The sequence below is a fragment of the Gossypium hirsutum genome, chromosome A08 (genome assembly GCF_007990345.1).
Source record: "Gossypium hirsutum isolate 1008001.06 chromosome A08, Gossypium_hirsutum_v2.1, whole genome shotgun sequence".
NCBI classification, from domain to species: domain Eukaryota; kingdom Viridiplantae; phylum Streptophyta; class Magnoliopsida; order Malvales; family Malvaceae; genus Gossypium; species Gossypium hirsutum.
In genome coordinates this window covers 71,490,092-71,511,827 of record NC_053431.1, presented here as the reverse complement: position 1 = coordinate 71,511,827, position 21,736 = coordinate 71,490,092, and the positions used below count along the sequence as shown (strand labels likewise).

The following is a 21,736-nucleotide window of genomic DNA, read 5'->3' as shown; positions in this document are numbered from 1 at the left end:
TGATGAACTTGGCTGAAGATCCCCGAGCTTGTAGCTTAACTTCAAAATCTATAAAACAGAGTAAACATAACACAGGGAGTAAGCTCTCAATGTTTAGTAAGTCATAAGCAAATAAACAATTCAATGACTTATTCAACTTAACTAAATTAAACTAGATTATTATATCAATTCACATTTAATTCCAGGCACTTATATATTCATGTTACATATATATAATCATATACAGTAGTATACAATTATATTATCACCTTAACCGAATTCTTATATAATCAAATTTAACAAATCATTATTTAACTTCAAGGTTGAATAATCATTAGGTACCTAATTCACATACTCGTAAATACATAAACTCATAGATCATAATATAATCTCATGTACATATATTAGACATTTGACCGAATACACATAAATACATATACACAAAATTAACACTCATTCAATAATGTGCAATAAGCCGAATACACTTACCTTATTTTTTTGTTAATTATCGAATTAACTCAAACCTGGCCATTAGGCTAGATTTACATACTCGAACTCAACTTATCTTTTCCTGATGAACCATTCGAAATTGCATAGGACACTCAGAAAATCACATAAATTGTACAATGCCAACGTCCCAGATGTGGTATTACATGTAGCCACAAATCGATGCCACTGTCCCAGACAGGGTCTTACTCTTAAACACATATCAGAATCACAAATTGATGTCATGAACTTACTCACACACATATATCAGAATCCTATGTCATGAAATATGTATCCTAACTATTCCTAAGGTTCATACAGGGCTTTCGGACGTTGTAACTCAGTCGAATTGAACTCAAAAGTGTAGTAGCCACATTTAATCATATTCGACCATATTATATTTAGTTTCTAACATTTCATAATAGCATGTAAATATAACTTTCAATTACCAATAAACGCATATATTTGCTTATAAACTTACCTCGGACTCGTAAAATGGGACGGGGCTGCTAGTCGACAACTTTCGTTTTTCTCCTGTCCAAATCCGATTTCTTTGGTTCTTATCTAAACATGTTCAAATAAGCTCATGCAAACATATTTTCATTCAATTTAGTCCAAAAACACATAAATAGGCAAATTACCATTTTACCCTAACATTTATAATTTTTACAATTTAGCCCCTATTACACAAAATACAAAATAGACAAAATTTCAAAACACCAATGTTAGGCCGAATGGTGCCCATGCCTATACAAGTCCATATATTTTATGAATTTCATATTTTAGTCCCTTAAATTATTATTTTTGCAATTAAGTCCTAATTACTCAACATCATCAAAAACTCCAAAACAAAATATGTTAATCTAAAACATATCTTTCATTTTTCATCATCAAACAACAAAAATCACAAGCTATCAACAATGATACAACTCAAAATATTCATCAAAATCAAAAATTCAAGCATGGGTTTTGTAGTACTCAAAGCAACGATCTCAAAAATGTAGAAATTATCAAAAATCGACAAAGAACGAACCTTGATTTTAGCTTGGAAGATGGTCGAACCTAACTTCTCCTTTTTCTTTTCTTTTGTTTATATTCGGCTTTGGTGGAAATAATATGAGCACTTTGTTTAATTATCATATATTATAACATATATATTACTTATTATTATTTTACCTTTTTTAACCTTAGTTAATAAATTATAAAATCACATATATCATGCCCACTACCGTCCACTTCATTTGATATTGGGCTATTTACTTCTTAAAGGCTTCTATTTTAAAAGCCAAGTGAAAATTATCCCCTTTTAGAAATAACCACCTAATTTTCACTTTACGCGATTAAGTCCTTTTGTTTAATCGGACACCTAAACGACAAAATTAAATCACAAAATTTTCACATACATAAATTCACACAGAATAAACACCGGAAATAATTTAAAAATATTTTTTTAACTCGAATTCGTGGTCCCGAAACCACCATTCCTATTAGGGTCTAAATCGGGTTATTTCAACATGGCTAAAAATCATAACTCAAAACATAACATGATGACACTAGCCTATACATGCCATATACCATATATACAAAGCTTCAAAAGTACCAACAAGTAGTCGATAGTGTGATGATGGTTCCCGATGATCCCTGATGTCCGAGCTAGCTTCGATAATCTATAAAACATGGAAAGAACACACAAAGTAAGCTTTAAAAGCTTAGTAAGCCATATACAAATAAAGCTATCATATAAACCTTTGCATATCAATTCAAATATGCTAAACATAGCTAATCACATTCAAAATTTACAAACCTTTCTCATTGAACATATATTCAATGTCTTAATCGAGTTCATCAAATATTTCTCCTTTTCAATACTCGTATGAATTTCGAACGTACCTGAGTCACTTAGCTCATTCACATATTCTTCCTCAACTTGACCTTGCCTGTGAATCGTTCAAAATTGTTAAGGATACTTTGAAATCACATAAGCTCGTACAATGCCATATCCCAGTTATGGTCTTACATGTTATCGATGCCATTGTCCCAGACAGGGTCTTACACGAAATTGATTAATGATGCCAATGTCCCAGAGATGATCTTACATGTAATCTCAATACAATTCCAATGTCCCAGACATGGTCTTACATGTAATCACATCTCGATAACTTAATGTCATGACAATCGTATTCTATAATATTCCTAAGGTTCGTATGGGACTTTCAGATATTGTAACTTCGTCGATTCATGCTCAAATTTGCTCGTTCGACATTATTGCAATTCAATGATAATAAAACATATATAATTCAATTCAAAGACATTTATTTGTGTAGTCGGAATAGACGGATGGGATCGACTATTCGATAACTTTCGTTTTCCCCAAATCTAAATCTGATTTCTTTTATTCTTGATCTATATGAATTCAAAATTAACTCTCTTATTCCTCAATTCATTCAATTTCATCCAAAACACACAATTTTGGGACATTTTACACATTAACCCCTATAATTTCACATTTTTTCAATTTAGTCCCTATTTCATAAATACACAAAATTTAAAAAATTCAATAAAACCTATGCTTAGTAAAATTATTTATAGGTCCCTAACAGCCCATATTTCACATTTATTTCACATTTCAACCCTTCAATTTACACTTCTCACAATTTACTCCCTATTTGACATTTTTGTCAAAAATCACTTAACAAAACTTTAATATCTATCATCAAGCTTTCAAGATTCATCAACAATCATTCAAAAGCTCAAGTATTCATTAATGGAAACTCACAAATTCATCAACAAATTTAGAAATTAGGGTACGGGCTAGCTAGAACATGAAGCAACGGGCACAAAAACATAGAAACCATCAAAAATCGAGCTAAAATCGTGCCTTAATAAAGCTTATTGTTGGCTGAATATCAAAAGCCCTAAATAGCTTTCTTCTTCCTCTAATTTTTGGTTGGAACAAAGATGATAACTCAAAATTATGGCTTTTATTTTATTTATGTTATGTTAAATAACATTTTTACTAATTTACCCTTAATGAAACCATTATGAAAACACCTAATACAAGCCCATTTATGACAATTTTCACTTTCAATGGTCTAATTACAATATAAGGACCTTTCATTTAATAATCCATAGAAATTAGACACCTTTATCATATAGAATGCAACTTTTGCATTTTACGCAATTAAGTCCTTTTTCTCGAATTGAGCTACTAAACGATAAAATTAGCTCACAAAGTTTTCACACATACATATTCACATGTTCTAAATACCAAAAATAATATTAAAATAATTTTACAACCTCGAATTTGTGGTTCCAAATAGCTAAAATTGGGCTGTTACATAGGGGTTAATGTGTAAAATGCCTCATTTAGGTGTTTTGGATGAAATTGAATGAAAATATGATAAAATTAGTTAAATTTGAATTCATATAGATCAAGAAAGAAAGAAATTAGATCTAGATCAGGGAAAATCAAAAGTTGTTACAAGCAAGAATCAACATAGTTACGACGTCCGAAAGTCCAGTACGAACCTTAGGAATAGTATAAGACCATGTCTGGGACATTGGCATCGTTATATGATTCCGTATAAAACCCTGTCTAGGACAGTGGCATCGATATGTGATAACATCTGGGATATGGCATTGTACAAGCTATATGTGATTTTTGAGTATTGTTAATGATCCTGAATGGTTCAACGAGCAAAGTCAAGACGAGAAAGAATATGTAAATGAAATTAAATGACACAGGTACGTATGAAATTCTTATGTGTCTTGAAAGGAAAGGTAAGTGATGAGTTTATATATGGTTGTGTATATTAAATGAGAAAGATGGATACTTATGTATGTGTTTTAGCCATGCTTGTATAATTGAATTGAATATAATTGTACCATATGGTGATTTTATTTGCATATGGCTTGCTAAGCTTTTAAGGCTTACTTTGGGTGTTCTTTCCCTGTTTTATAGATAATTGAAGGTAGCTCAGACTCGGGGATCATGGGGAAACACCATCACACTATTGATCACTTACTTGGTACTTTTGAAGCTTTGTAAATATGGTATATGGCATGTATAAGTTAGTGTCATTATGGTATATTTTGAGTTGTGGATTTAGCCATGTGGGTTGGCTTGAAAATAATGTTGATGGTGGAATGGTATTTGGCTTATAGTATGATGCAATATGGTATGTGATGTAAATATGTATGCCTTGTGAATTTGGTAATCTTTGTATGGTTTTCAGATGCACAAATGACCAGTTGTTGATGGTGTATAATGGTATGATTGGAAATGTTGTTTTTTGGTTGCCTATTTTATGTGAAAAATGATGTCAAATGAATGCTTTTATGTAAATGAAAGATAGGTGGGAAAAATGGCTTAAATTAAGCCTATTTTTGAGCCACACGGTTGAGCACACGGGCATGTGAATCGACCGTGTGACCCCTAAATACTAGTTAAAACAAGTTTGTGAGTTATACGAATTTGACACACGAGCTTGTCTACTGGCCGTGTGCAGCACACGGCCTGGCACACGGGCATGTGGTCAGTCGTGTGACCCAAGTCAATACACCCTCCAGTTTTCACACGGCCATGGAACACGGGCATGTCTCTGGCCATGTGATGTAAGTTAGTATGTATGCCCTGTTTCCACACAGCCTAGGGCCTGTTCACACGGGCATGTGACCCTTGAATGTTTGAAAATTTTATATGTTTCCCAAAGTTGTCAAATGTTATCAGTTTAGTTCTAAACCTCTTCCAAGCATGTTTTAAGGTCTTGTAAAGCCTTATAAGAGACAATATGATTATGTTAGATTGATATTTATGTGAAATTGAATCAAGTAAGAGAAATGTATATTATATGCTGTGATTTGATCGGTAATGCCCTGTAACCCTAATCCGGCGACGGACACAGGTTAGGGGTGTTACAGTTTTCATGGATATGGAAATTTGCATGGTTTAAGTTGATAAGTATGTGATGTTTGTATGTGGTAAATGGTAGCATGTGAATGATGTGTGGATGTCTTGATTTTGGATAAATTGGTTGAATGTAATTGCTTGGATTTGTGTTATGTTTTGTTGTGTAGGAGTGTGAATAAAAGGGTGACAAAATGGCTTGGTAAATAGCCTTGTTTTTGTCCACACTAGTAGGCACATGGGTGTGTGTCTAGGCCATGTGTGACACACAGCTTGGCCCATAGGAGTGTGTTCTGGCCGTATGTCCCCTGCACCTTAATTGTTGTAAAATAGAATGTTCAAAATTGAGCACACGGGCAGAGACATGGGTGTGTGTCTCAGCCGAGTGGGTGAGACGTCCTCAGGCACAGGCATGTGCCTTGGGCGTGTGAAGTCTACACCTATTTTATGAAAAATCATAAATTTTAAATCGACCACATGGCCTAGCACACGGGCGTGTGACTTGGCTGTGTGTCTTCAATTTGTTCTTGGGTGAAAAATAGAGAGTTACACGGGTTAGGGACACGGGCATGTGTGACCACGCGGCCTACCCACATGGGCGTGTCCCAAGCCATATGAGTGTGTGGCTCTGAAACATGAAAATTTTTTTAAGTGTTGTGAATTTTTCTAAAGTTCTCGGTTTAGTCTCGAACTGCTTCCAATGTATGTATTGGGCCTCGTAGGCTCGCTTTAGGGATGTAATTAATGTTTGTGAAAAGATTTAAATTTGGATAGAAATTTACGTCTCAGTTTTGTGTGATTGCTTATGTATAAGTCCGATAATGCCTCGTACCCTATTTCAGTGTTGAATACAGGTAAAGTGTGTTACATTTAATGGCATCAGAGCTATTGTTTAGTTAATTCTCGGACTAACGTAGCGTGTGTAAGAGTCTAGCTATACATGCCATAAATGAACTATGATAGTGCGATGACTCCTGACAATTTTAAATTGTGTTTTCGCATAGTAAATGGATTCTAATTGGGCAGAGGCTGATGACATTGAAAGTAATGCACCGGCTGCCGTCTGATAGTAGACCCCAACGATTGGTCAAGGAGAAGGGGCTAGGGAAGCCTTTCTCCATATGATGAATGAGTGGTATACGGAGTTTGTTCGAACAAATCTGAATGTTCAACCTCCTCCAACCCGACCTGTTCCTCGACCAGTTTCTATAGCTCCACAAGGTATATAATTTGTAAGAATGAATAAGCCCTCAGTTGATAAGATCCGAAAATATAAGGCTGAAGATTTTATAGCTAATGTGGATGATGATCCCGACAGAGCCGAGCTTTGGCTCAAAAACTCCATCAGGGTATTTGATGAGTTGTCCTGCACACTGGATGAGTGTTTAAAGTGTGCCATATCACTTTTGAAAAATTCTGCATATCACTAGCTGTATACACTGGTATCAATGGTACCAAAAGAGAAGGCTACATGAGAATTCTTTCAAGAGGAGTTCCGAAAGAAATATTTTAGTCAACAATTCATCGATCAGAAACGTAAGGAATTTCTTAAGCTGAAATAGGGTCGAATGTTAGTGATCAAATATGTGTGAGAATTTGTCAGACTTAGTAAATATGTTCGAGAGTGTGTTTCCACCAAAGCTATCATGTGCAAGAGATTTGAGGATGGATTGAATGAGGATATTTGTGTGTTAGTAGGGATCTTAAAACTGAAAGAATTTATGGTATTGGTCGAGCGATCCTGTAAGTCTGAAGAGTTGAATAAAGAAAAGAAGAAAGCTGATTTTGAAGCTAAAGATTCGAGGAAAAGACCGATAAGTCATTTCCATCTCCTTCAAAAAAATATAAAGAAATAAATTCTCGTTCAAATGTATCAGTTGGGTATTCCCACAGAGACCGCGGGAAGCAATACTCGAGTGTTAAATCTCAAGCCACTTCAATAGGAAGTGTGGGACCCAAATGTCAGCATTGTGGAAGAAAACACCCCGACGAGTGTAGGATGAATGATCAAGCTTGTTTCAAGTGTGGCTTTCAAGAGCATTTTATTCGAGATTACCCTAAAATGGCTGAGAAAGAAAGAAAAATTTCAGAGTGCAGGGCTGAGTAATACTACTAATAGGGGTAGGCCACCGAGGAATACCAGAAATGGAGCTTTTAGTAAAGGTGTGAAAAAAGATACCGCTGTGAGATCTGAATCTCAAGCACCTGCTAGAGCCTATGCCATCCATGCTCACGAAGAAGTGATATCTCCCAATGTTATCACTGGCACTTTTAATCTCTATAATACTAATGTAGTTGCATTGATTGATCCTAGATTGACCCATTCTTATGTTTGTGTGAAATTGGTAAGTAGTAAGAGCTTGCCTATTGAGTTTATTGAGTTTTTTATTAGAGTGTCAAACCCTTTAGGCAAACATATGGTAGTTGATAGAGTTTGCAAAATTGTCCCTTGATGATTCGAGGTCACTATTTTTCGGTTGATTTAATGTTGCTGTCATTTGATGAATTCGACGTTATTTTGGGTATGGATTGGGTAACACTGCATGATGTCATAGTGAGTTGTAAAAGAAAGATTATTTAACTGAAACATGAAAATGGTGAAACTCTTCGGATTGATTCAGATGGGTCGGGTGTGTTACCTGTTGCGATTTCTTCGATCTCTGCCCAGAAATATATAAGGAAAGGTTGTGAAGCTTATCTTGCTTATGTGTTGAATACAAAGATGTCTGAATTGAAAATTGAATCAGTGCCGATAGTGTGTGAATATCAGGATGTGTTTCCAGAAGAGTTACCTGGGTTACCATGATCGCGATTTTGTGTGACAGGTTTTAAATATTTATAAATAATCATTCTTGAAACTAACTATTATCACGATGTAGGCAAGTGTACCTATCAAACAGTAGTATAGTTTTAGTAAGACCGGATTGTCAAACCCAAAGGAACTAAAAGTACTAGTAATGACTGTCTTTTTATTATCTAGCCTAAGAATAAGGGGGCTTGTTTTAACTAACTAATTAACTAGACTAAGGATTCACAGAAAATAGAATTGGGGGATTACTATTGGAAAATTATTGAATTAAGACAATACCTAAGGAAGAATCCACCTAGACTTCACTTGTTATTCTGACTCCGAATCGGATGATTTATTCATTTAACTTGTTCCGTAGAGATTCCTAAGTTATGTTATTATCCCTATTCAAGACTAATAATGTCTAATCCCTAGATTCAATAATTGAGACTTTTCTGTAATTAACACCCTAGGGTTGCATTAACTCGATCTATGGATCCCCTTATTAAGTTTCACCCTAATCCGGCAAAATCTTATCACCCTATCTCTAGGTGCGCAATCAAATCCGCTTAATTATGACAATTGTACTCTTAGACAGGGTCTATTCCTCATTTGAATAAAATCTTAACTTGAATCAATATCCTGGAATATCAAAACAAGAATTAAGAACACATAATTAAGAACAAGTCAAATATTTATCATACTATTCAAAAAATAATAACAAGATTCGTCTTAGGTTTCATTCCCCTTAGGTATTTAGGGGATTTAGTTCATAACTAAAAAGGAAAACATCTCAGAAGAATAATGAATACAAAACATAAAGAAAACCCAAAACTCCTGAAGGGAAATTTAGGGGAGATCTTCAGTATTGATGGTGAATCCGGCTTCTGAGATAGATCAATCGGCTTCCCTTGAGCAGTTCCTTGCCTCCTTCTCTGTGTGTCTCTTCTTCCTCCTCTAGGGTGTATTTATAGGCTTTGGAATGCCTAAGAACCCTCTAAATTAGCCTTTTTCGAATTAGAATCAACTTGGGCTGGGCAGGGACATACCCGTGTGACATGCCCGTGTACGATTACTTTAGGCCGTGCTTGAACCTGTTAAAATGGCACGGGCGTGTGTTATACCCGTGTGAGTCGTGCTTCGATTCTTCCAAATTGACACGGCCGTGTGGTCTGCCCGTGTGAGGAAGTCCAAGCCGTGTTGGTTTTGTACTTTGGCCTATTTTTTCCATTTTTGGCCCGTTTCTCGTTCCTTTCGCTCTTCTATGCTCTCCTAAGTATAAAACATGAAATTAAGGCATTAAAAGCATTGAATTCACCAATTCTAATGAAAAATCATCCATAAAATGTGTTAAGCATGGGGTAAAAATATGTATAAATTTTGGTTTATCATACCACCAATTAGAGAAGTCGAGTTTGGTATTGTTTTAGTACCAGGGACCTCACCGATATGTATTGCTCCATATAGAATGGCTCTGACTGAATTGAAAGAATTGAAAGCTCAGTTGCAATAGTTGACGGATAAGGGTTTTGTGAGACTGAGTTTTTCTCCCTAGAGTGATCTAGTGTTATTTGTAAAGAAGAAAGACGTATCCATGAGGCTTTGTATCGACTACTGTCAGCTCAACAAGGTGCTATAAAGAACAAGTATCCTTTACCGATGATTGATGACTTGTTTGGTCAGTTGAGAGAAGCAACATATTCTAGAAGATTGATCTAAGATTTAGCTACTATTAATTGAGAGTCAAAGAGTCGGATGTGCCGAAAACCACTTTTAAGATAAGGTGTGGGCACTATGAATTTCTTGTTATGCCTTTCGGACTAACTAATGCACCTGCTGTTTTTATGGACTTGATGAATAGAATCTTCCAACCATATTTAGATAAGTTTGTGGTTGTTTTCATCAATGATATCCTAATTTATTCTTGGGACAAGTCCGAGCATGCCGAGCACTTAAAAACAGTATTGCAGTCTTTGAGAGATAAGCAGTTGTTTGCTAAATTCAGTAAAAGTGAGTTTTGGCTCCAAGAAGTTGGATTTTTGGGACATGTTGTTTTAGGTAATAGTATTTGAGTTGATCCAAGTAAGATCTAGGGAATTGTTGATTGGAAAATACCGAGAAATGTATCTGAAGTTAGAAGCATTTTGGGCTTAGTCGGATAATATCGATGTTTTGTCAAAGGATTTTCAATGATTTCTATTCCTATGACCAAGTTGTTACCAAAAGATGTTAAGTTTGAATGGTCTGAAAAATGTCAGCAAAGTTTCGAGAAGTTGAAAGCATTATTGATTGAGGCGTTAATTTTAATGCAACCTGAGCCGTGAAAAGAGTTTGTGATTTATAGTGATGCATCACTGAATGGATTAGGATATGTATTGATGCAAGAGGGAAAAGTGATAGCTTATGCCTCGAGATAATTGAAACCGCACGAGAAGAATTTTTGACGCATGATTTGGAGTTAGCCACCATTGTGTTTGATTTGAAAATTTGGCATCATCATTTGTATGGTGAGAAATGCCATATCTTTACTGATCATAAGAGTTTAAAATACTTGATGACTCAGAAGGATTTGAACATGCGACAAAGGAGATGGCTCCAGTTACTGAAGGATTACAAGCTAGTAATTGATTACCACCCATGTAAGGCAAATGTAGTCGCAGATGCGTTGAGTAGAAAGACTTTGTGTTCTTTGAGAGTGATGAATACACAATTGACTTTGTCCAATAATGGTTGGATTCTAGCTGAGTTCAGAGCTAGACCGTTATTTCTTCAACAAATTTGTGAAGCTAAGAAATATGGTAGTGATATGCAAACCAAAAGAGTTCTTTGTGAATCGGGTAATGGATTTTCATATCGGTTCCGATGATTATTTGATGTTTCAAGGTAAAGTTTGTGTACCGAAAAATGATGAACTTATTCAAAAAATTCTTCATGAAGCACATAATGGTTCTTTATCTGTGCATTTAGGTAGTATGAAAATGTATAATGATTTGAAGAAATTGTATTGGTGGTTAGGTATGAAACGAGATATTTCAGAGTTTGTTTCAAAGTGCTTGATTTGTCAACAAGTAAAAGCCGAACACCAAGTGCCTTCGGGTTTACTTTAGCCAGTGATGGTACCTGAGTGGAAGTGGGATATGATTACTATGGACTTCGTAACTGGGTTTCCTTTGACTCGGAAAAAGAAGGATGTCGTCTGGGTTGTTGTTGATAGATTAACGAAATCGACTCATTTTATTCCAGTACTAACTACTCACTTGATAAGTTACCCGAATTGTACATTTCTAAGATTGTGAGATTGCATAGGGTGCCTGTGTCTATTATTTCGGACAGAGATCTGAGGTTCACTTTGAGATTTTGGAAGAAGTTATAAGAGGCTCTGGGTACAAAGTTGTTATAAGAGGCTCTAGGTACAAAGTTGAACTTTAGTACCGCATTTTATCTGTAAACCAACGGTCAGTCTGAAAGAACGATTCAGGTACTCGAAGATATGCTCCGTTGTTGTGTTCTAGAATTCGAGGGTAGTTGGGAAAAGTATCTAACATTAGTCGAGTTTCCTTATAACAACAATTTTCAGTCAAGTTAAGATGGCACCTTATGAGGCATTGTATGGCCATAAGTGCCAAACACCCTTGTACTGGATCGAGCTTAGTGAGAAACAGATCCACGAGGTTGACTTGGTTAGGGAAACCGAAGAAAAAGTAAAGGTAATCTGTGATTGCTTGAAAGCAGCTTCAGATTGACAAAAGTCGTACGCAGATTTGAAAAGAAAAGAGATCGAATATTGGGTCAGTGATAAAGTATTTTTGAAAGTATCTTCGTGGAAGATGATTTTGAGATTTGGTCGTAAAGGCAAGTTAACTCCACGTTTCATTGGGCTGTACGAAGTTGTTGAAAGAGTAGGGCCAGTAGCATATCGGTTAACTTTACCAACAAAGTTGGAAAGAATCCATAATGTGTTTCATGTGTTGATGTTGTGACGATATCATTCTGATCCTTTACATGTGATTTTTCCAACAAAGATTGAGATTTGACCGGATATGACGTATGGTGAAGAACCGTCCAAGATTTTAGCTCGGGAAGTTAAACAGTTGAGAAATAATAGTATAGCCCTAGTGAAAGTTTTATGGCAATGACATGGGATCAAAATGGCTGTATGGGAACCCGAGGAGGCTATGAGAAAACAGTACCCAAACCTATTTTCTGGTAAGATTTTCAGGGACGAAAATCCCTAAAGGTGGGAGAATTGTAACAACCCGGTTTAGGGCCTAGTTGGAGCAGTGGTTTTGGGACCATGAATTCGACGTAGAAAGACTTGTTTTTATTATATTTTTATGGACTACATTTTTATGGAATGATTTCGTGACAATTTCGTTCGAAAACTTTGACGTTTGAGCACTCAATTTAGCAAAAAGGACTAAATTGTAAAAAGTGTAAAACTTGAGTTCTACATGCTAGAGGTGTCTACTTGTTATTAAATTTTAAATTGAAGGTCCATAGATGGTAATTAGACCATTTGTTAAGTTAGTAGACAAAAATGGACATGAAATAATAGAAATTTTATGTTTTAAGTTAGGGGCATTTTGATCATTTCGCTAATAAATGAATTAAAAATCAAATTAAAAGCCAATTTTTGTCCATCTTCTTCTCATGGCTTAAATTCTCAACGGGAAACCATAGCTAGGGTTTGTTCATCTTTCAAGCTCGATTGTAAGTCCGTTCTATCCTCGTTTTTAATGATTTTTATGTTTTTGAGATCCTTGTAACCTAATGTAGCTATTTCAAGGACTAATTTGAAAGAAAATTAAAGTCTGAAATTTTACCCATGAAGAATATTTGTGCATTTTGATGTCTAATGGTAGAAAATGTATGTTAGATGTAAGATAAACAACTTTTACTAGGTGATTTTTGATGAAAATGTCAAAAGGACCAATTTGTAAAAAGGTTATAATATGTGTGTAAAAGAATGATTAAATGAGAAATGTGGGTTGTTATAAGCATAAAAGAGGTTTGGCTAGGCTTGGGAATCGAAGAAATTGAATCTATTTCGTTTTACAAGCCTAGGGACCAAAATGTAAAAATGTCAAAGTTTAGGGGAAATTTTTGAACTGAATTGAGTAATGTGAACAATGAATGAGTTAAATTTACTATTATAAATTAAGAGAAACGAGGTTCGAACCTAGATCGGGGGAAAAACAAGGTGTTTAATGAGTAGGTTCTATTTCTACTATTTTGTACCGAGGTAAGTTATTATGTAAGCATTGTTTTAATTATGTTTTAAATGTTTTATTGTTGTATGAATTGTGATTGATTCATAGATGTATTCTACAAATTTACGACAAGAGTGAATTCCCAGTTGAACCTTAGGAATAGATAGGATACAAATGTCATGACATCAGGGTTACTAAGACTATGTGTAAGACCATATCTGGGATATGGCATCTATATGAGGCTTCGTGTAAGACCATATCTGGGATATGGCATCAATACGAGACTTTTTGTAAGACCATAGTTGGGCTATTGGCATCGATACGAGATCCTGTATAAGACTATATTTGGGATATGGCATTGGTATGGTACCGTATGAACGGAACTCTTTGGTATCCTTTAGTATTCAAGTGGTTCAATTGGTAATTTAATAAGCATGTCAAAGACGAATTGTGTGTGTAAATCCAATTCGAGATGACTCATGTATGTACAAAAAACTCATATGTGACGAGCTCGTTATGTGATGAACCCTCGGTAAGGTTATGATTGAGTAAGTTATGATTATAAGATCTTAATAATATTTATGCCAATTATCATCATGTTAATTGTATGTTAAATGTTAAATGTTGGTTTATGATGCCTATTATTTACATAGGAACTTACTAAGCTATATAGCTTACTCCTATTCTCTTTCTCTTGTCTTATATTGTCACCAAGCTAGCTAGGGGATCGAAGACTGTCGGAGATCCACTCACACTATCAACTAATTATTTTGGGTACCATTGAATTTGACAATTTGAGTTATGTCATGTATAGAGACTTGGCCATTTTGTGATGTGTCATAATTGAATTGGCCTAAAGTGTTAGCCTATATTGGTTGATAATTCATTTTGTAAATGGCCATTGAAATTTGGCTAATATTGGTTTAAGTATATATGCATATGGTGATGTTTTCATGGATGTGGAAATTTGCATGGCTGAAGTTGATAAGTATGTCATGTTTGTATGTGGTAAATGGTAGCATGTGAATGATGTGTGGATGTCTTGATTTTGGCTGAATTGGTTGAATGTAATTTCTTGGAATGGTGTTATGTTTTTTTGTGCAAGTGTATGCATAAAAGGGTGACAAAATGGCTTGTTAACTAGCCTTGTTTTTGTCCACATAGGTAGACACACGGGCATGTGTCTAGGCCATGTGTGACACACGGCTTGCCCCATGGCCGTGTGTCCCCTGCACCTTAATTGTTGCAAAACAAAATGCTTAGAATTGAGCACACGGGCAGAGACACGTGCGTGTGTCTCAACCATGTGGGTGACACGACTTCAGGCACGGGTGTGTGCCTTGGGTGTGTGAAGTCTGCACCTATTTTACGATAAATCATAAATTTTAAATCAACCACACAGCTTAGCACATGGGTGTGTGATTTGGCTGTGTGTCTTCAATTTGCTCTTGGGTGACAAATAGAGAGTTAAACGGGTTAGGGACACAGGCGTGTGTGACCACACGGCCTACCCACACGGACGTGTCCCAAGCCACACGGGCTTGTGGCTCATAAACATCAAAAATTTTCTAAGTTTTGTAAATTTTTCTAAAGTTCTCGGTTTAGTCCTGAACTGCTTCCAATGTATGTCTTAGGCCTCGTAGGCTCGCTTTAGGGACGTTATAAATGTTTATGAAAAGATTTAAATTTGGATGGAAATTTACGTCTCGATTTTGTGTGATTGATCCTGTATAAGCCCGACAATGCCTCGTACCCTCTTTCGGCATCGAATACGAGTAAGGGTGTTACAGTATGTTTGTGAATTTTAGATAAAATAATGCATATTTGAAAGTAACCATATTGATGATTTAAGAATGGTAATTTTTGGTATGAGATTGAATGGTATATTGTGGTATTTATGTGTCTTGTAATTGTTGGCATTGAAATGGTATGAATTATGCTTGGTTGAGGTTGGTTGAATGCCTATTTATACCATATTACGTGTCAATTGGCTTGGTATATGTGTGTGCTATTCGAGTAAGCAAAAATGGCTTGGTAAATAGCCTATTTTTGTCCACACGGGCAGAGGCACGAGCGTGTGTCTCAGCCGTGTGTGACACTCGGTCAGGTAACACGGCCATGTCTCCCTTGGGCTTAGTATGCTCCACACGGCCCAGCACACAGGCGTGTGACTTGCCCATATGGCACAAGTCAATCTACCCTACATGTTATGCACGGCCTAGTACACGGCCTAGCACACAGCCTGGCGCACAAGCGTGTGAGGCCATTTTGAAGGGCACACGGGCATGTGGTTGGTCGTGTGACCCAAGTCAAAGAGTTACACAGGGTCGAACATGGGTTGGGACACGACCATGTGATCCCATTTTATTGTCCACACGGCCTGTGACACAGGTGTGTCTTTGGCCGTGTGAGACACATGGCTGGGCCACACGTGCGTCTGTCCCTTGCATTTTGAAAAACTTTCTAAGTTTTCTAAAATTTTCCTGAGTTATCAGTTTAGTCCCGAATCACTCCTAAAGCATGATTTGAGCCTCGTAGGCTTTATTAGGGACAATGTGAATGATTTTGAATGATGTTTTTTTTGGAATTTGAAAATGTATGTGAAATGTATGGTTATTTGCAAAATAAGTCCGGTAATGCTCCGTAACCCTATTCCGGCATTGAATACGGGTGAGGGTTGTTTTAGGTTTCCTGCAAAGAAGGTTGAGCCACATGGTCACTAACATTAATTAAACATTTAAAATCATATAGATCACTAGATGTTCTCACTTAATCACGTGCTTGGAGAGTGATCGTTTTGTCACCTACACGAAGTACAAGTTCACTCGTACCAACATCTATTATAGTCCTAGTAGTTGTTAAAAAGGGTTGCCCTAAAATTAATGGTACCTCACTACCCTCATCCATATCCAACACAACGAAGTTAACGGGGAATATGAATTTATCTATTTTAACAAGTACATCCTCTTAACACCCCTAAGATATCTAATGGTTCTATTCGCTAATTGAATACTCATCCTAGTTTGTTTGGGTTTCCCAAGGCCTTGTAGTTTATTTATAGGGCATGAAATTAATATTATCCCCTAAATCAGCTGAAGAATTATCAATGTTTAAACTACCAATTAAACAAGGAATAGTAAAACTCCATAGATCTTTCAGTTTGTTGGGTAGTTTATTTTGTAAGATGGCCGAGCAAACTGCATTGAACTCCATAGTCGATGAATCGTCTAACTTCTATTTGTTTGCCAACAGATGCTTTAAAAATTAGACTTAATTGGGCATCTGTGAAAGAGCTTTAACAAACGGTAAGTTAATATGTAATTTTTTTAAGAGTTTAAGAAATTTACCAAATTGTTTGTTCGTATGGTCTCTCTTCGTCGCATTAGGATATGGCACTCGAGGTTTATATTCTTTGGCAATTGACTTTTAATTTTTCTGGGTCACCTCAACCTTATCGTTATTTACCGTAATTTCTTGCCTCGAATCTTGTTCAAATTCAACTAATCCTTCTTCGTCTCGAATAGTAATTGCATGAAGCTACTCAATTAGGTTAGTTTCAGTATTGCTAGGCAAGCTACCTTGTGGTCTTTCTGAAATTAACTTAGCAAGCTGACCTATTTGGTTCTCGAGCCCTTGAATTGATGCTTGTTGGTTTTTCATTGCTGCTTCAGTGTTTTGAAAATGTGTTTCCGACACTGAGATAAACTTTGTCAACATCTCCTCAAGGTTCAACTTCTTCTCTTGCTGATAAGGTGGTTGTTGGAAATCGAAGGGGGTTGTGCTCTCTGATTTCCTTGACCACCCCAAAAGAAATTGGGATGGTTCCTCCAACATTAATATACAGGTTATTTTGAGACCTAGATTTATTACCCGTATAATTGACTTGCTCGTTCTCTATGCTAGTTGTAAAATCCTGAATTAGGGCCTAGTCGGAACAGCGGTTTTGGGACCACAAATCCAACACAGTAAAATTCGTTTTTATTATATTTTTATGGTCTACAGTTATATGGAATGATTTTGTGAAAATTTCATTCGAAAATTTTCACGTTTGGGCACTCAATTTGGTCAAAAGGACTAAATTGTAAAAAGTGCAAAACATGAGTTCTAGAAGCTAGAGGTGCCTAATTGATATGAAATTTTAAATTGGAGGTCCTTATATGGTAATTAGACCATTGGTTAATTTTTTGGACAAAAATGGACATGAAATAGGTGAAATAGAATATTTTTAAATTAAGGGCATTTTGGTCATTTGGTAATTAAAATAATAAAAAGGGAAATAAAAGCCAAATTTATGCTCATCTTCAACATTTGGCTGAAATTTGCATAGAAGTCATGTCTAGGGTTTTTTTCAAGCTTTCCAAGCTCAATAGTAAGTCCATTCTTGCCTCGTTTTTAATGATTTTTACTTTTTTGAAATCCTCGTAACAAGATCTAGCTATTTCTACCATTTATTTGAGCTAGGGTTGATGTTTAAAAATTTACCCATGTGCTACATGTGTGTATTTTGATGTTTAAGGGAGGAATATGAATGTTTGTTGTGTGTTAAACTACTTTTGCTAAGTAGTTTTCGATGAAAATGCTAAAAAAGACTAATTTGTAAAAGTTATAAAATTTGTCATAAAAGTGTGATTTAGTGGAAACTGTGGGCTGCTACAGTTATGAAAATGATTCGGCTAGGCTTAAAGTATAAGAAAAATGAACACATTTCATTTTACGAGCCTAGGGGCTAAATTGCAAATATGTGAAAGTTTAGGGGTAAAAATGTAAAATTTTAAAAGTATGATTTTTGGGTCAATTTGAATAATGTGAATAATAAATAAGTTATATTTGAAATGTTAGATCAAGAAAACTGAGATTCTGGCTTAAATCGGGAAAGTATGAGATTATGGACTAAGATGGAATAATTAGCTGTGCTCGGGTTCGAGGTAAGTTTGTACGTCAATAATAATCCAATGTTATACTTAAATGTTAATGCTTGATATTACATGAATTGTAAGTACATATTTAAATAATGTGACAATGTAACATATTTTGATGTGTTGACAGTACGTGATAAATGTTTCATCATTATTATGAATGCTATGCCTAATGATAACTTTGTAAGTATGAATGATATTGGTCATTATCCACGACATTACAAGCAAGTACGATGGAAATGCTATGTGTATATGATAAAAATCCTGTTTGAACCTTAGGAATATTTTAGGATACAAGTGACATGTTACTAGGAATTAAGAAGTCCAAACTTGTTGAGTGGTCCGGGTTCATGATATATGTGGCATCCGAGCTCGTTGAGTGGTTCAGGTTCATGATATATGTGGCATCCGAGCTCATTGAACTGTTCGAGTTCATAATGGATGCGATACATGTGATTAAGTTTCGGGCAATGGTCTTGTGTGTCCTACCGGTGACTAGGTAATCCTTGAGTGGCCGGATACCTGACAGCTTTTGTGAGCAGCTCGTGTAGTTACACCTTGACCGATATCTTTTATGAGTAGGCCCATGAGTAGCTCCATTGCAAGCGTTACATGATATTAGGTAGCTCTAGCTACGTATGTATATGTGGCACTTATGAGCAAGTTTTTCACGTATACAATCGTATTCTGAGTGTTCAATGGGTAATGTAATAGATGATGTGACAAAAGTCCTAAGGAGAATATGTTAAGGAAGTTATGATTATATGCTATATTATGAGTTAGGATAGGTATGTACACTAAACTCACGAGTAATGCCTTGATATATGATGTTTCATGATAAAGAGGTATGTGGGTGATAAGTAAGTCAAAGGTTTTGAATGATGAATAAACTTATGTTTATGTTTATGATTATGTTTATTACGTCATCATATGATAGCACTAAAACAGTTTTGGACAGCAGCGATTGTGTGAATTTGAAAATCCACCAAAAATTTTGGAAATTTAATTAGAAACTGAATAAGATATAAGATCAAAGCTTATTGAGCCTAGTTTCATATAAAAGAAACGGTGTAAGCAAAAGAATTTCATATTATGAGATATTTGAATTTTTGAGAGACAGGGTCAAAGTGATTTTGGGCTCCCCTGTCAAGAATAATTATGGATTATAATTCATATGACTAAATCCTTAATGAGTCTAATTTCAATAGAAATAGACTAAAACATTATCCAAATTCCGTACTATGAGATAATTAACTTTTAGTAAAGAAAGTTTGAAGCTGTCAAACAACAAAGCAAGGGTAACTTTAAAGAATAAACTGTACTTATTGGCTAATTCGTAAATTTTTAAAATTTTATGGTAAGAAGACATGTGAGTTTAGTTTCATGTAAAATTAGCGGATCTTAATTTAGAGTTCTGTAGCTCAAGTTATAAATAATTTAGTAACTATGACTCGAGTAGACTACTTGACTAGAATATGAGCAAATAATGGAATTATGTGTAATTTCGATTGTGTTACCATGAGAACATGTTGTAAGAATTTGATAAAAACACGTTAATAAATTGCTTATTATTATTTTTGTATGGGCTTACTAAGCTATAAAGCTTACCCCTCTCCTTTCCATTTCTTTTAGTATTTCAGGTTACCTCGAGGTTGGAGATCGTCGGAGGCAGCATCACACTATCAAATTATCAAGCAGGGGTATTAATAAATCTTAAGTATTTTCAAGTGAGTGGAATGTATAGAGACTTAGTACTTTATGATATGTGTTTCCTGATTTGGTCAATTAAGTTGGCTTATAATGATTCATTTGTATAGAGCCATGAGATATGGCTTATATTTGATCATTGGGTTGTAAACCTAATTGATTTTTCTTAACTGTTCTAATGTCTTGATGATGTGCATGTTGTGATGGCTTGATATCGATGGATGTATGATATTGTATGTATGTTTGATGGATGAACTTTGATCAATAGATGTGACCATATTCTTAGTATAAAAGTATAAATTTAGAGTAAGTTCATGATGTTGATGAAGAATGAAATTGGTGTGGAATGCCTTAAAGAAACATGCTAATGTGAGTGTGTGATTTGTAACATTAAGGGTATGAATTAGACATGACTATGAGTGCTAGATGATTAAGTCGAGAAATTCAAGTATGATGACATGCAAATGCTATGTTTATGGCCTAATTGAAGAAGTTTAATCATTAAATGGATGCCATGTTATATGTCCTGGATGTTGTATAAATGTGTGAGGTTTTATGGTTGACCAAGGCTTGGAAAATGGCCTAAGTGTTGGCCACACGGGCAGAGATACGATCATGTGTCTCAGCCGTGTTGGGGATACGGCCTTAGTACACGGGCGTGTGTCTTGGCCGTGTGACTCTATTTCATTGCAAACATCATAAATAGAGAGTTACACGGGCTGAGGACACGGGCGTGTCCCAAGCCACACGGGCATGTATGACCACACAGTCTAATCCACACGGGCGTGTGACTCTCTAAACATGGAAAATTTCTCGCTAAGTGTTGTAAAATTTTTAGAAGTTCTCAGTTTAGTCCCGAACTACCTTCAATGTATGTTTGGGTCTCGTAGACTCGTATAAGGGATGATATGCATATGTTTTAATGTTTTTGAATTGTTTAAAATTTTATGGTCCAGTTTTACATGTATGTGTATGTTTAAGTCCGGTAATGTCTCGTATCCTATCCCGGCGTCAGACACGAGTAAGGGGTGTTACACTAGGACAGAAGGGTAAACATTTTGGATTGTTCATTTCACCTCCATTTGTATCGAATTGCATCATTGAATGTACCTGCATAGAAAGATATAAACTATCAAATTTCTTATAAAGCAAATCTACCTAGTTTGATAACATAGTGACTGCATCTAAGTTAAAAACACCAGCTGCTTTCATTGGTTTTGTCCTCATAACTTGCCACTAATAATTATTCAGTGTCATCTCCTCAATAAATTCATAAGCCAATTTGAGTGTTTTATTGTTAAGTGTTCCACCGGTTGTTGCGTTGATTAACTGCCTAGTTAAGGGATTCAAACCGTTGTAGAAGGTCTAAACCTGTAACCATAAGGGTAACCCATGACAAGGGAACTTTTTCAATAAATCCTTGTATCTCTCTCATGCATCATATAAGGTTTCTAAATCGATCTGGGTAAAGGAAGAGATATCATTCCTCAACTTTGTTGTTTTTGCCATAGGAAGTACTTTAGAAGGAAATTCTCGGTCATTTGAGCCCATGTAGAGATGGAACCTCGTGGTAAAGAGTTTAACCACTTTTTAGCTTTGTTCCTTAACGAGAAAGGAAATGACCGTAAGCGAATGGTGTTGTCAGTGGCGCCATTAATCTTGAAAGTATTACAGATTTCTAGTAAATTGGCCAAATGAGTATTTGGATCTTCATCTTACAAACCGTCAAACTAAAAAAACTGTT

The 21,736-nt window shown here is 35.6% G+C and overlaps 1 non-coding gene across 1 annotated transcript; it reads left to right on the top strand.

Moving 5' to 3' along the window:
* Window positions 1-21,379: 21,379 nt before the first annotated feature.
* LOC121205530 (small nucleolar RNA R71) lies at window positions 21,380-21,486 on the top strand. The gene has a single exon (XR_005900606.1). It is a non-coding gene; the product is annotated as a small nucleolar RNA R71 (small nucleolar RNA).
* The last annotated feature ends 250 nt before the right edge of the window (window positions 21,487-21,736 follow it).